Below are 15,343 nucleotides of genomic sequence, written 5' to 3'. Positions count from 1 at the left end.
CATGCCTGTTCAAAACTCTTGGAATGTTCCTATGCCATGGAAAAACTGGCCTAACCAACAACAACAAACATTCCCACAACAAGGATGGAGAGGATATTCTTTTCCTCAACAATTTGCTCAACAACAATCCCAACCATATCAACAATTTTCTCAACAACAATCCCAGCCATATCAACAATTTGCTCAACAACAATCCCAGCCATATCAACCATATTCTCAACATTATCAGTCACAATATTCTCAGCCATACCCACAACAATACCCTCCGCAACCAGTACCTTATCAACAACAAAATCCTCAACAGGCATTACCTGCTCCTCCACAAATAAATCAACCTCAGCTCCAACTACCATCCAACCAACCACCTCAACCCACATAGTTACCAGCTCAGCCCATAGCTAACCCAAATAATCGAATAGATAGACCAACTTATAGCATAGTTGAAGGACCTTCATACCCAACTCTACCATTGAAAAATATCGAACTAAGGTTAGGTCGGACATTGAAAAAATAACCTTCGCTTGCTCAAACGCAGTTACAACAAGAAAAACAAAAAGAGGAAGAAGAAAATCAACAACGTAGCAAACAAAGTGAACCAACACAAGACAATTTGGAACAAAACCAACAAATCAAAACACTCCAACCACCTCCATTTCCAGAAAGATTACTTCAACCAAGACCACCCACACCATTGCCACAATTTGATGTTCTTGATGAATTAAGGAATGTATATATCAAAATGCCATTACTCCAGGCAATCAAGGATATCCCGATTTATACCAAAGCAATCAAAGAACTATGTCTCAAGAAACCTGCAAAGAAAATATTTGACCCAAAAACAATACATGTCATAGGTAACTTAGCAGGCTTGATGTCAAATATTATTTCAATGGAGAAATATGTCGACCCAGGCATACCAAGAGTCACGGCCATTATCAACAAAATTTCAATTCCAAACACTTTGATAGATTTAGGAGCTGCAATAAACGTTATGACATTAGACACAATGAAAACTTTGCAGCTAACAAAATTGCAGACAACCCCAATTGTTTTGGAATTAGCTGATCGTTCTAAAGTCATTCCTGAGGGGATACTAGAGGATATAATTGTCTCACTAGATTCTTGGGAGTATCCAGTCGATTTCTTGGTACTCCAGCCCAAATCAAACTTAGGAGGACATCCAATTATACTTGGTAGACCCTGGTTGGCAACTGCTGATGCATTTATTGGATGTAGATCCGGTAATATGATCATTTCTAGAGGGACAGAATGAAAACAACTTACCTTGTACCCATCAGCACAAGCCCCAGCTGTAACACATAACTTATGGCTTGATGACAAGTACAATGATCAGGAAGAAATATACTCTGTGCTAAGCATAAACCAAATGTATGATATTGAGGAAAATAACAATGCAGATTTAGTGGAAATGTTTATTTCCCAGCCTAAGGTTTCGGAAGAGTTGAGAAATGAACAATACATTACAACAGATTATATGTTGGAAAAAAGTTTTCAAGAAACCTGTACGATGTACTCATTGAAAGCAATATTTGATGAAATTTTTCCAATCAATTCCATTACAAATACACAAAGCAAGACTATAGAAATCAGTCCCGGAAAAACATTGAACATTGGGGCATTTCTAGAGACATCTCAAGAACAAAAACTGATTCATTTGTTGAACAAATACCAAAAAGCATTCGCTTGGGACTACACAGATATGCAAGGAATTCACCCAGAAACCTGCACTCACCACATTTATACGGACACTAGCATTCAACCACTAAGGCAGCCACAAAGGAGAATGAACCCTATGCTTAAAGAAATTGTCAGAGATGAATTGCAAAAGTTGTTAAAAGTAAAATTCATATATCCCATTTCTGACAGCCAATGGGTATCACCACTAGTCATAGTACCCAAGAAAAACGGTAAGTGGCGAGTTTGTGTTGACTACAGAGAGCTAAACAAAGCCACCCTTAAAGACTATTTCCCATTGCCATTTATTGACCAAGTATTGGATACTTTAGCTGGGAAAAAGTCATTTTCCTTCTTAGATGGCTTTAGCGGGTACAACCAGATCAGCATAGCCTCAGGAGACCAAGATAAAACAACATTTACCTATCCTTGGGGAACATATGCTTACAACGTGTTACCATTTGGCCTATGTAATGCTCCAGCAACATTTCAGAGAGCAGTATTAGCTATTTTTGCAGATCTGGTCCATGAATGTGTTGAGGTATATATGGACAATTTTTCAGTATATGGTGACTCCTTTGACCACTCTTTGCAAAATCTTGAAAAAGTTTTACAACGATGTATAGAAACAAACTTCTCCTTAAGCAACAAAAAATGTTATATGATGGTGAATCAAGGAATAGTTTTAGGGCATCATATCTCATCCAAAGGAATTGAAGCAAATCAAACCAAAATACAAATCATTGTTGAATTTCCAATTCCAACAAACCAAAAAGATGTAAGAAGTTTTCTTGGTTATGCAAGCTATTATAGGCGATTTATTGCAAATTTTAGTAAAATAGCTTTGCCTTTGTTTAAACTTCTTGCCAAGGATGTAACTTTTGATTGGAATGGTAATTGTCAAATTGCTTTTGATAAGCTCAAAGAAAAATTATCCACTGCTCCAGTTTTGAGAGGACCTAATTGGACACTACCTTTTCATATCTCAACCGATGCATCTGACACTACAGTGGGGGCTTCATTAGGCCAAAAAGAAGATGGTTCAACATATGCTTCCTATTTTATTAGCAAGAATTTGACCCCTGCAAAATTTAATTACACAATTACAGAAAAGGAAATGCACGCAATAATACATGCAGTGAACAAATTTCGCCACTACATAATTGGATATGAGGTCCTAGTTCACACTAATCATTCCGCCATTCGATATTTAATGAAAAAACCTATTACCAATGGCAGGATCACTAGGTGGTTACTCTTATTGCAGGAATTCAATATCACCATACTGGATAGACTCGGGAAAGAAAACCAGGTAGCAGACTACTTTTCTAGACTTCAAAATCCAGGTGAAGCTGTCCAAGTTGACGATTCATTTCCTGATGAACATTTGTTTGCAATTTCAGTTTCAACACCGTGGTATGCTGATTTAGCTAACTACTTGTCCACAGGAAAAGTACCACCATCATTCATCTCAAAGGAAAAGAAAAGGCTAATCAAACAAAGCACAAGATACTCATGGATTAATGTCGATTATTTTACACTGGTTATGACATGATTATTAGGAGATACATTAGAGAGGATGAAATATTTGATGTACTAACCTCTTGCCATGATCAACATTGTGGTGGCCATTTTGTAAAAGAAAAGAGGACAGCGCACAAAATTCTTAGCCTTGGCTATTATTGGCCATCAATTTTTAAAGACACAAAGAAGTATGTAAGAAGTTGTGACAGCTGCCAGCGCATGGGACGACCAACTACCTCTGACGAAATGCCACTCCAGCCGCAAGTGCATCTAGAGCCATTTGAAAAATGGGCTCTTGATTTTATTGTCCCATCAATCCACCATCTAAAGGTAAGAAGTACATTCTTGTGTGTACTGACTATGTCACTAAATGGGCTGAAGCAAAGGCACTGGTGAGGGAAACTAAACAAACAGTGGTCAATTTCCTATTTGAAGAAATTTTTGTTAGATATGGAGTGCCTAGAGAGATAGTCACAGACCAAGGGACTCAATTCACATCAAGACTGGTTCAAGAAATAACAGAGAAGTACCAAATCAAGCATAGAAGAAGCACGCCCTATCATCCACAGGCCAACGGCCAAGTGGAGTCTACAAACAAAACATTAGAAGGCATCATGACAAAAACAGTGGCCACAAATAGGAAGAATTGGGCGGACAAGCTCAATGAAGCACTTTGGGCATATAGGATTACTTGGAAAGATACAACAGGGTTCTCACCCTACCAGCTAGTCTATGGTAAAGAGGTCATGCTGCCAATAGAATTCCAAATACACACATATAAATTGGCAGCAGACCTAGGGATGGACCTTTCAGAAGCTCAGCAAGAAAGGATCATGCAGTTAAACCAGCTTGATGAAATGAGACAAGAGGCCGTGCAAAGGACAACAATGATTCAGCAGCAAAGAAGACAATGGCATGACAAGATGATTAAGAAGAAGGAATTTCAAATTGGCGACTAGGCATTGCTTTTCGATTCCAAATTTAAGGATCATAAGGCTAAATTCACTACTCACTGGATGGGGCCTTATGAAATCCTTGAAATCTTCGACAATGGATCAGTCAAAGTAACATCAATAGACCAAGAAGGACAGACATATCTTGTCAATGGACACAGGCTCTGAATTTATCATAAGCCTGTTGACAGAGAAGATTTTATGAGAACTGTTTCATAGGAAAAGGAAGTACAGCTACTATAGAAGTCAACTGTAATATCCAAACCTTAATTTGTTTTGATTTCAGAATAAAAAATAAAAAATATATTAAAAAAAAACAACAAAAATAATAATGTTTAGCTATGAAAACCAGATAAGGCATAGTCTAAACACGAATTCCTATGAGAAAACCAAGAAATTGGCTTGCAAGAATTCTTAGTTTTTAAATTTTGAGTACAACAATCACAAAGGAAAATTAATTTTAACATGACTTGAGGACAATTCAAACCATCAGTTGGGGAGAAGGAAGCCTGAACTTGTTCATGCTTTCCTAATTTCCTATCTTCAGCAAAAAAAGGTTTGTCTTCATTTTTAGCAAGATTATCAGAACATATCTCAGCAAGGGACCTGTTATCATTCATTCTTTAGAAGGGACCTGTTATCATTCATTCTTCAGAAGGGACCTGTTATCATTCAATTCTCAGCCAGGGACCTGTTATCATTCAATTCTCAGCAAGGGACCTGTTATCATCCAATTCTCAGCAAGGGACCTGTATTCATAGCTTCTCAGAAAAGACCTGTTCAGAAGAAAATTTGTCATAATTTTAAGGTAAAGGCTCTGTTTTGAGTACATTTTTACAATGGGATCTGTTCAAAGAAAAATTACATCATCAACAAGAAAGATTACATCTAAGATGAAGAAAATCACAAAGAAGAAGCCAGCAACAAGAAATTCAAGAGAAGACTGGAACTTTAAGAAGACATACATTTTATGGACACCATTACATTCTGCCTAACCATATCAAATAGCAAGCTCCAACACAGAGATATTAAAGGGCTGTAAGAATTGTCATTTTAAGTATTTAATTTCTTTTATTAATTTCAAATTTTTGATGATGAATTGTGATAATTTTTTATTTTAGTTTCTAAATACCTAGCCTATCCTATATCATTCATTATCCTAAGTTCCACCCTTTTTACCTACACCCTGTAACTATAACCATTTCCTATTATACCTTGTAACTATAACCATTGCTCAAATCAGAATTGAGCAACACATATTCCTATTTGTATATATCATAATTCCTTAATCTAATCGACCCATAGTCATGGATACCAACAGACCTATCCAAACTAAGAACTGATTGCATACTTAAGGATTGAATTTTCAAAGAGCCCAAGTCATAAAACAGAGGATTTATCAGCCACAGCGCAGGTCATGAAGGATTTACGAAATTTGTATGGTTTTCAACCTACAAATTTCATTTCTAAAAGCACGAAATGACTAAGGGTAAGTGATCTAAAGTTTAGCGGTCCAATCAGCAAGTCATTATAATATGAAGGCTATATAATCGACTGTAAAACAGGACACCAAAGGCTATCATTTGAATATGAGCCATTATATCCATTTATGCTGCCAGGACTTCATAGCTATCATAGCCGTTTATGTTGTCAGGACTCCATACCCATCATAGTAATTTACGCTGCCAGGACTTTGAACCATCATAAACACCTGCGTGCAAGTCATTTCACCGCTGCCAGGATTCCAAAGACATCATTAAAAACCCTTGAGATAGGCTGCGTGGAGAAATTTGGGATTTAAGACATAAACAGGCCGTGAACGAAGGAAGAAAAATGCATTCCCTGTAGAAAACGCTTGTCCTGAAGGATTAAACGCTGGTTTTATAAAGCAAATAGTGTTTTATGCGTATGTTGACAATAACACTGTCAACATACGCGTAAGAAGGCACGACATTTACCAGAATTAAAATAAGGGAGATTTCGACTTTATTGGCAGCATCCTCCAGGAGTTACGCATACAAATCGGGCCTAGGTAGTTGATTTACCATAAACTCTGGTAAAAAAATGTTTGTTTTACAACAAGAAGGACTGCAGTCATTTTTTTAGAGTATGGTAGAATTTTTTTTTACAAACTGTAAATTCCTTTCAAATACAGGATAACAACATAGTTTTCCTTTCCTCTTATGGCAAATCGGGTAGAACCATTACAGTTTGACCCTTCCAGATATCATAAAGACTGTGTAGAAATACTTAGGGCAAAATGTTGGCTCTCAGTTTTAGAAAAACACAGTGGGCATAATAAGCAAACAACAAAAGAATTTGCTTCTTCATTCAATGGGGAGAAGGCAGTTGTAGGAAACTTGTCATTTAGGGTCTCGGAGGACACCATTTCTCAAGCAATTGGTATAAGCCCAGAAGGAGAAAAATATTTTAAAACCAAACAATTTAAGGAGAAAACATGGGCACCTTTTATATCCAGGTCAAGATTATCAGCAGTTGATTGGAAATTAGGGATCCCTAGAAGTTGGTTAATCCATCCATGGGATGAGATGGTTTATATAATTCAAAAATTTATAACTTGTGAAGGTAGATTCTGTGTTGTATTCCTCTATCATATTAAGTTGTTGATGCATCTGAGAGGGGATTGTACTATAAGTCTTCCCTATTTTCTTTTACAAAGTCTGACAAAAATGTCTAAGACTATGCAGAAGTAAAGGAAGAATAAGGATACAAGTTTACATCATTTTGGCTTGATAAAAATTCTGATTGAAGCTGAATTACAAAAGATAGGTATAACATGGGAAAAATTCTTGATCACTAATGAGTTTGTCACTGATGAGGAACAGAGAGAGTCACAAGAAGGATAGCAGAATTTACAGGAGCAACAACATGTAGAACCAGTGATTGATGTAGATGCCATAGAGGAAAATTTTTCAGAATTTAGACAAAGCAATTCCATTCGATCCACTAGCAACGTTAGGACAAGAGGGATGGTGAGAGAAGATGCTAAAAAAACCAACCAAGACAAAATTTTTACTACTTACACAAGAAAATCCAGGAAAAGAAATTTTGGCCAGCAAAGGAAAGTTTTGGAAGAGGATGATGTCCTACAAGAAGCACAATATGACTATGTACAGGGATTGGAAGATAAAGACAAAGAAACAAAGCAACAGAAACAACAGGTTTCAGGTAAAAAGAAAAGAAGATTGGAGAAAAAGGTTGAGAGGTTACAACAAGAGCTCAAGGAATCAAAAGTGTTAGAAAGAGTGATAAAAGCAGAAAATGAGGCACTTAAAATACAAAGCAAAAAACTTCAAGCAGAGAATGAAAAACTGAAGAAGAAAGTTAGGAAACTCTCAACCTATAAAGTACAGATTTGTAGAAAGCCCTGAAAACTTTACAAACAGAAGAAAGAAATTAAGACAAAGTATCAAATCCTAAAAACAGAACATGAAGCACAAATGAAGATAAATGCTCTACTTGAAGCAGCAGAGGTAGAGGCAGCAGTAGAAGAAAACACTTGACAGGTTAGGACTTGGTTGCATGAGGACATGCAAATTCTTAGGTTCGAGAGGATGTTGGTATCTAAATTTGACTAACCATTCCACTTCAAATTCATCTTTTAAGCATCATTCTTGGCCATTTAACCTTTATTATTCAACTATAATCCTTAGAAACTAAGTCATATGTTGTCATTTTCATTATTTTAAGCTTGGGATTAATATTTGAAATTTCTTATATTTAAATGACATTTTTAAGAAAAATTATAGGAAGTTTTAACAACCTTTGATTACTTTATTGATTGACATGTTGCAGCACAGGTGGGAAAATTCGAAGACTATGGGCATAAAGTACAATGTACAAGAATGGTGAAACAACTATTCATTTTCAGTTTTGGAGAAAACAAGTGTCCAGTCAAAGCTGGTCAAACCCAGCCACTTCATCACTTTTTCCTGATTTTTGTGCACAAGATATTTTCCAGTGTTGGGTCCCTATAATACTAGTGATTACCCCATTACTATTGTAGTTATACCCGTTATTAATATTTTTGTGCCCCTATTGCCCCCATATTGTTATTACTGTGCCCCATAGAATCCCTCTATTGTTATTTTTGTGGCTTTATATTATTATTGTTAGGTCGACTGGGTTATATTGTGACTCCTTAGACTCCTATATATAGAAAGGAGGTTTTTTCATTTGAATCATCCAAGAATTGTTCATTTATGTAATGTAAAGGAGGTTTCCCCCTCGAAGAGGCTGAATTCTATGGCGTTGATCTATCTTTTCTATCTTTTGTTAAGCTAGTTTCATAACATTTGGTATCAAAGCTTTGGATTCTATGTTTTCGCTGCTCCAAACAGGTCATCGTGACATTTTCATTATAACTTTTTTTTCTGCGATGTTTCAGAAGCTAAAAAAAAAACCCATTTCAGAAGACATCGCGCTGAATATCGGGTCTGAATTTCAGAGCTTTTTGAGCTATATTTGCGGAGATATGATCTGAGGAAGTTGGTCTTTTTGCAGACTCCTGAATTACATTCCAAACAAGTGACCTGCGGAAAATCATCATAACTTTTTCCTTGAGAATTGGATTAAAATTTCGTAAGAAGATGAAAAAACAAGACGGACTGTAGTTTCTTGTATATATTGTTCAGAGCCAAAGGACGAAACAGTGACTCGTGGCACGTCGTACAAGTTCGCTCTATTGAACTAGTTTATAATCAGGTCACTGTGGGAGATTTTGCATAACTCTTCCTTGGAGAATCCAAATTGGATCAGACTGGTGGCATTGGAAATAGGACACAGAGGGCTACCACAGGTTGCAACTTCAGAACTGGATGATCTGAAAATATAGAGGTACATCAGAGGCAATATTGAGCTCCTACAAAGTGAGAAAAAGGTGTGTAGATTCTTTTAAATTTTTTTCTTAAGAGTGGTTTGAAAATTTATTTTGAAGGAATTCAAAGGGCTAGTAGAGCATTATCATCGGTAACTGATGCCCCGAGGAAAGAAAATGCAAACACCTAGTAAGGACCTGAAAGCTCTAGCATGACTCATGAAGAAGAAGAAGAAATGCTATATGATATATCAAAATTACAAGAACAAGTGCAACAAGTGTCACTTGCACAAAAAGCAACAGAATCTAAGATGGATGGTTTAAGGAAAGATGTAGAAGCTAAGATGGATGGTTTAAAGAAAGGTGTAGAAGCTAAGATGGATTGTTTAAAGAAAGGCATAGAAGCTAAGATGGATGGCATGGAAGCTAAGGTGAATGGCATGGACGCTAAAATTGATGGCATGGATGATAAGATGGAAGAATTGAAGGTAAATATGAATAAGTTGCTACAAGAAATGGTCACTAATGGTGAAAGGGTACTAAAGGAAACTCATGATGAAAACAAAATAAATATTAATAATGATTCCATAGACTCTAATGTTGGATCAAAGACTCACCATATTCCAAAAATCGATATGAGGAAGTTTGATGGCAAGGATCCCGCCACATGGATATTACAGATGGAGCAATTCTTAGATCTCAATAATGTGCAAAACACACAAAAGGTACGTATGGCAACTTTATATTTGGAACCAAATCAGTTTGTATGGTATCAATGGCTTTGCTCTCGTAAACAATTTATCACTTGGGCAATTTTTACAGAAGAATTGATAGCACATTATGAGGATACAAAAAGCAACACTTTTTTTAGCCAATTGATAAGTCTCAAACAAAAGGGTTCAATAATGGAGCACATTGAGGAGTTCCAAAAATTGAACATAAGGGTAAAAGATATTCCAGAGGAGCATATGATTGATGTGTTCATAGGGTCTTTAAAGGATAATATCCAACATGATGTTCGCCTTTGGGAACTTGATTCATTAGAGAAGGCATTCAGGTTAGCAAGAAAAATGGAAAGCAAAATTATGGAAACCAGGAAGCATACCACTCACAAATATAAAGACCGAAGTGTTGTTGCCCCTAGTCTTCCACAACCTATAAGGTTGACACCACAACAATTGGAAGAAAAAAGAGCAAAAGGGCTTTGTTACAGTTGTGATAGCAAATACACTAAAGGTCATAAGTGTGCTGAGAAGAAATTATTCTACATAGATTGTGAAGAGGAAGAAGAAAAGGAGAAAGAAAGGTCAAAAGAAGAGGATATACTCCAGGAACAAAGCCTAGATGAAGAACAAATAAATCCAACCATATCTTGTAATGCATTGGCGGGAATTACCACTCCTCAAACCATCAAGATAGAAGGACAATCAAGAAGAAAAAGGTAATAGTGTTGATTGATTCAGGAAGCACCCACAATTTTATTCATTGTAAGGTAGCAAAAGAATTGAATTGCTTCCTATATCCAGCACCAGAGTGTCAAGTGATGATTGCAAATGGAGGAACAATAAATTGCTCTGGAAAGTGCCATAATATCAAGCTATCCATGGGAGAATATGTATTGACTAGCCCAATGCTTTCCATTCCAATGGGAGGTGCTGATGTTGTACTAGGAGTCCAATGGCTACAATCCTTGGGTACAATAGCTTTTAATTTTCAAGAACTTTTCATCAAATTTTTTATGGAAGGAAAGGAAGTTGAATTAAGGGGTATTGCAGGGAAACCAGGAAAGATAATTAGCTCTAATGGTATGACAAAGCTTCTAAAAAAGGAGCAAAGAGGTGTAATTGCACAATTATGTTCGCTAGATGTTTCCACATCGGAATCATCTATTTCTCCAGATCTCCAAAAAGTCCTGGACAATCATTCCAAGGTATTTGAGACTCCCAAAGGTCTCCCACCTATGCGTGATCATGATCATGCTATTCATCTGATTCCAGGAAGTGTTCCTCCAAACATCAGGCCGTACAGATATCCCTATGTCCAAAAGAGTGAAATTGAACGTATGGTTGCAGAAATGCTAGAGGCTGGTATAATTCAACCGAGTCAAAGTTCTTTCTCTGCTCCAGTAGTATTGGTGCACAAGAAGGATGGATCATGGCGCATGTGTCTGGATTATAGGGAGCTCAACAAGCTCACTATTAAAGATAAGTTCCCCATTCCTGTCATTGATGAATTACTGGATGAATTGCATGGATCAATTTACTTCACCAAGTTGGATCTTCGTTCAGGATATCATCAAATCAGAATGAAGACTGAAGACATTGTGAAAATAACATTTAGAACTCATGAGGGTCATTATGAATTTTTGGTCATGCCTTTTGGCCTTACCAATGCACCTTCAACATTTCAAGGTTTGATGAATTCAATTTTCAAACCATTCCTTAGAAAATTTGTGTTAGTATTTTTTGATGATATACTAATCTACAACAAGTCTTGGAAGGATCATGTTGAACATGTTGACAGGGTGCTACAACTATTGGAGGAGAAACAATTATATGCAAAAAGATCCAAATGTTTCTTTGGAGTCCAGGAGGTGGAATATCTGGGTCATATTGTATCTCATGAAGGAGTTAAGGTAGACCCTAGCAAAATTAAAGCCATTAAGGAATGGAAAATCCCCACATCCATAAAGCATCTGCGAGGATTTCTCGGGTTGACAGGGTATTATCGCAAGTTTGTTAAGAATTATGGGAGAATAGCAGCACCTCTAACAACATTATTGAAGAAAGATGCATTTTCATGGACTCCAGAAGCAACAAAGGCCTTTGAACATCTTAAAGAGGCAATGTGCCAAGCACCGATCTTAGCTACACCGGACTTCACAAAAACCTTTATTGTGGAATGTGATGCTTCAGGAAATGGAATTGGTGCTGTTCTAATGCAAGATGAAAGACCCATTGCTTTTGAAAGTCGTCCAATCAAGGGAAAGTTTTTAAGCAAAGCTATTTATGAGAAGGAAATGTTGGCAATACTCCATGCACTTAAGAAATGGCGACCCTACCTAATGGGAAGACACTTCAAGGTAAAAACGGATCATGATAGCCTTAAATACTTTTTAGAACAAAGATTATCCTCTGAAGAGCAACAAAAGTGGGTCACAAAGATGTTGGGTTATGACTTTGAAATCATCTACAAAAAAGGGAAGCAAAATGTGGTGGCAGATGCACTCTCAAGAAAGGATGAGGATGTGGAAGCATTGTTGTGCGCCATTTCTATTATCCAACCAGATTGGATAAACGAAGCAAGGGAGGAATGGAAGAATGATGAAGAAGTGTGGGCACTTATTCGAAAGTTACAAAAAGATTCCAGTACATCTGATACATTTAGCTGGCAAAATGATTCGTTATGGTACAAAGATCGCTTATACCTCTGTAAGAATTCCCAGCTAAAACAAAAGATTCTTATGGAATTGCACACTTCTCCCTTAGGAGGGCACTCAGGATTTTTAAAAACTTACCACAGGGTTAAGAAGGAATTTTTTTGGGATGGCCTTAAATCAGATATTCAAAAGTTTGTGGTGGAATGTTTGGTTTGCCAACAAAATAAAGTTGAAACAATTAAGACAGCGGGTCTATTACAACCTTTATCCATTCCAAGCCAACGTTGGGAGGAGGTTTCAATGGATTTTATCACAGGTTTACCCAAGTTGAGGGAAAGAGTGTCATCATGGTGGTAGTTGACAGACTTACCAAGTATGCACACTTTTGTGCATTATCACATCCATTTAAAGCCAGTACAGTTTCTACTGCATTTATGGAAACAATTCAAAAGCTACATGGAAACCCAAAGATTATTGTAAGTGACAGAGATCCCATTTTCACTGGAAATTTTTGGACAGAATTATTTTCTTGTCTTGGTACTCAGTTAGCTCATAGCTCATCTTATCATCCTCAATCTGATGGGCAAACTGAGATAGTAAACAAATGTTTGGAAGGATATCTTCGTTGCTTTGTATCTGATAAACAGACACAATGGGTCAAATGGTTGCCTCTGGCTGAATGGTGGTATAACACTTCCTTCCATACAACAACAAAAATGACCCCATTTATGGCACTTTATGGGTATCAACCACCATCCATCACATCATATTTAAGAGAAAATTCTAAGGTTCAAGTAGTGGAACATCACATCAAACATCAACAACAAGTCCTCCAACTCTTAAAGGATAACCTCGTGTTGGCACAGAATAGAATGAAACAACAGGCAGATCAACATCACAGTGAAAGAAGTTTTGATGTAGGTGATTGGGTATTCCTACGGCTACAACCATATAAGCAAATGTCCCTCAAGCAAGCTAAGAAGGATAATAAATTATCACCAAAGTATTATGGTCCGTACAAGGTGTTGCAAAAGATTGGTACTATGGCATACAAATTGGAGCTTCCTGCAGCTTCTCGATTGCACCTAGTTTTCCATGTTTCATGTTTAAAGAAGGTTATAGGCGACAAGCTCCCAGTTCAAACAATATTTCCAGACCCTGACGAGGAAGGAAAAATTATATTGGAACCGGAAGCAGTTAAAAAAAAAGAACTCGACAGCTACGAAATCGATCAATTTCGGAGTATCTTATCAAGTGGAAGAACTTATCCACTGAGGATTCCACATGGGAGGATGAGAATTTTATGCAGAAGTATCCAGAACTACTCAAGTGTTGAGGACAACACTTTTTTGAAGGAGAGGGGCATGTTGGGTCCCTATAATACTAGTGATTACCCCATTACTATTGTAGTTATACCCCTTATTAATATTGTTGTGCCCCTATTGCCCCCATATTGTTATTACTATGCCCCATAGAATCCCTCTATTGTTATTTTTGTGGCTTTATATTATTATTGTTAGGTCGGCTGGGTTATATTGTGACTCCTTAGACTCCTATATATAGAAAGGAGGTTTTTTCATTTGAATCATCCAAGAATTTTTCATTTATGTAATGTAAAGGAGATTGCCCCCTCGAAGAGGCTGGATTCTAAGGCGTTGATCTATCTTTTCTATCTTTTCTTGAGCTGGTTTCATAACATCCAGTTTTAAAATTTGTGCATAAGTGGAGGAACAGATCTAAATTCAACCTCCTTGGGATGTAATTAATAGAATATTGTTAGTATTAGATGGAGAAACAATAGTTTTTTTTGTTAGAGGATTCATGATAAATAACCCATATGGGAAAACTATGTTTTAGAATGGTTTTTATGAATAGATGAAAAGACAGCTTATGTATTTTTTATTTTAGACTTAATACAAACCTCTTCAGCAATTTTATTTCTCAAGACATAGTAGTTACACTCTTCTAAATCATCTCTTAGTGTGCTTGTGGAGTGCTGAAGGGCCCTCATCACTTAGCTGGTACAGTTTATCTTTACTCTATTTTTCCTACTAGCTGCAAATTCGAATTTAGCAGTTAATCATTTCATGTTCAAAGTTAAAGTTATGTTATCAGAATTATCAGTTAAAGAGAACCTGAATTTGTTGTGAAGAGAGAGCCTTGCAAGAGGATTCAGCTAATCTTGATCTTGGAATTGATATTTGAATGCTGCTGACGTTTAATTTGAAGATTTGTTTGCTAGCTTTAATTTTAAAGAATAGTTCTAGTTTTATTTCTGAAGTGATTTAAGAATGGAGTTTTAAAATTCAATTTTCAGTTTGGTAAATGATTCTTGTAAGAGGTCTAACTAATATTGGTTTATAATACTGCTTATCTTATTCACTGTGTGATTTAAACTGAAATTACTTTGGACTATTGAGATCATACAAATTCTTTGAAGTAATATTCTTGTAAGGGAATGTAGAATTATAGTCAATCATCAACACTCTGCTTTTGTTAGTCTGCAACTAGAATTCCATAGAATTTGCTTCTCTTAGATTGATGTTTAAATGATTTAAAAGGATAATAAAGGATCTTTTGTAGAAAGCACTGATAATTTAGTCCATTAGGTAGCCATTAGAATTTTAGAGCCTTCTAGATCTATATATTTTAGGTAAGCACCTCTAAGTGTACTTTCTTGGGTTGATAAAAGAATTAAGAGCTTAACTTGCCTTGGTAAGTTGGGCCCAAACACTTGGAATGGTTATCTATTCTTCGAACCCTTTGTTTGACCCTGTTGTGATATCACCGTAGCATCTGTACAGTCCATACGATCAGCCGAGTGTTCCTTTGGAATTATCCCCTCGTACTTCTTCAGTCATTCGTCGTCGTTGGTTCCTAGATATGGAACCTAAAGGCGATGCTTCAGTCACCTCTCTGGAATAGTCATAAGTTTCTACTCCACACAATGTCGAG

Source organism: Pinus tabuliformis, chromosome 3_1, assembly GCF_031772625.1.
Source record: "Pinus tabuliformis cultivar Carrire ecotype Pingquan chromosome 3_1, CPIR1, whole genome shotgun sequence".
In the NCBI taxonomy this organism is placed as follows: domain Eukaryota; kingdom Viridiplantae; phylum Streptophyta; class Pinopsida; order Pinales; family Pinaceae; genus Pinus; species Pinus tabuliformis.
Note: the sequence above shows the minus strand (reverse complement) of the source record.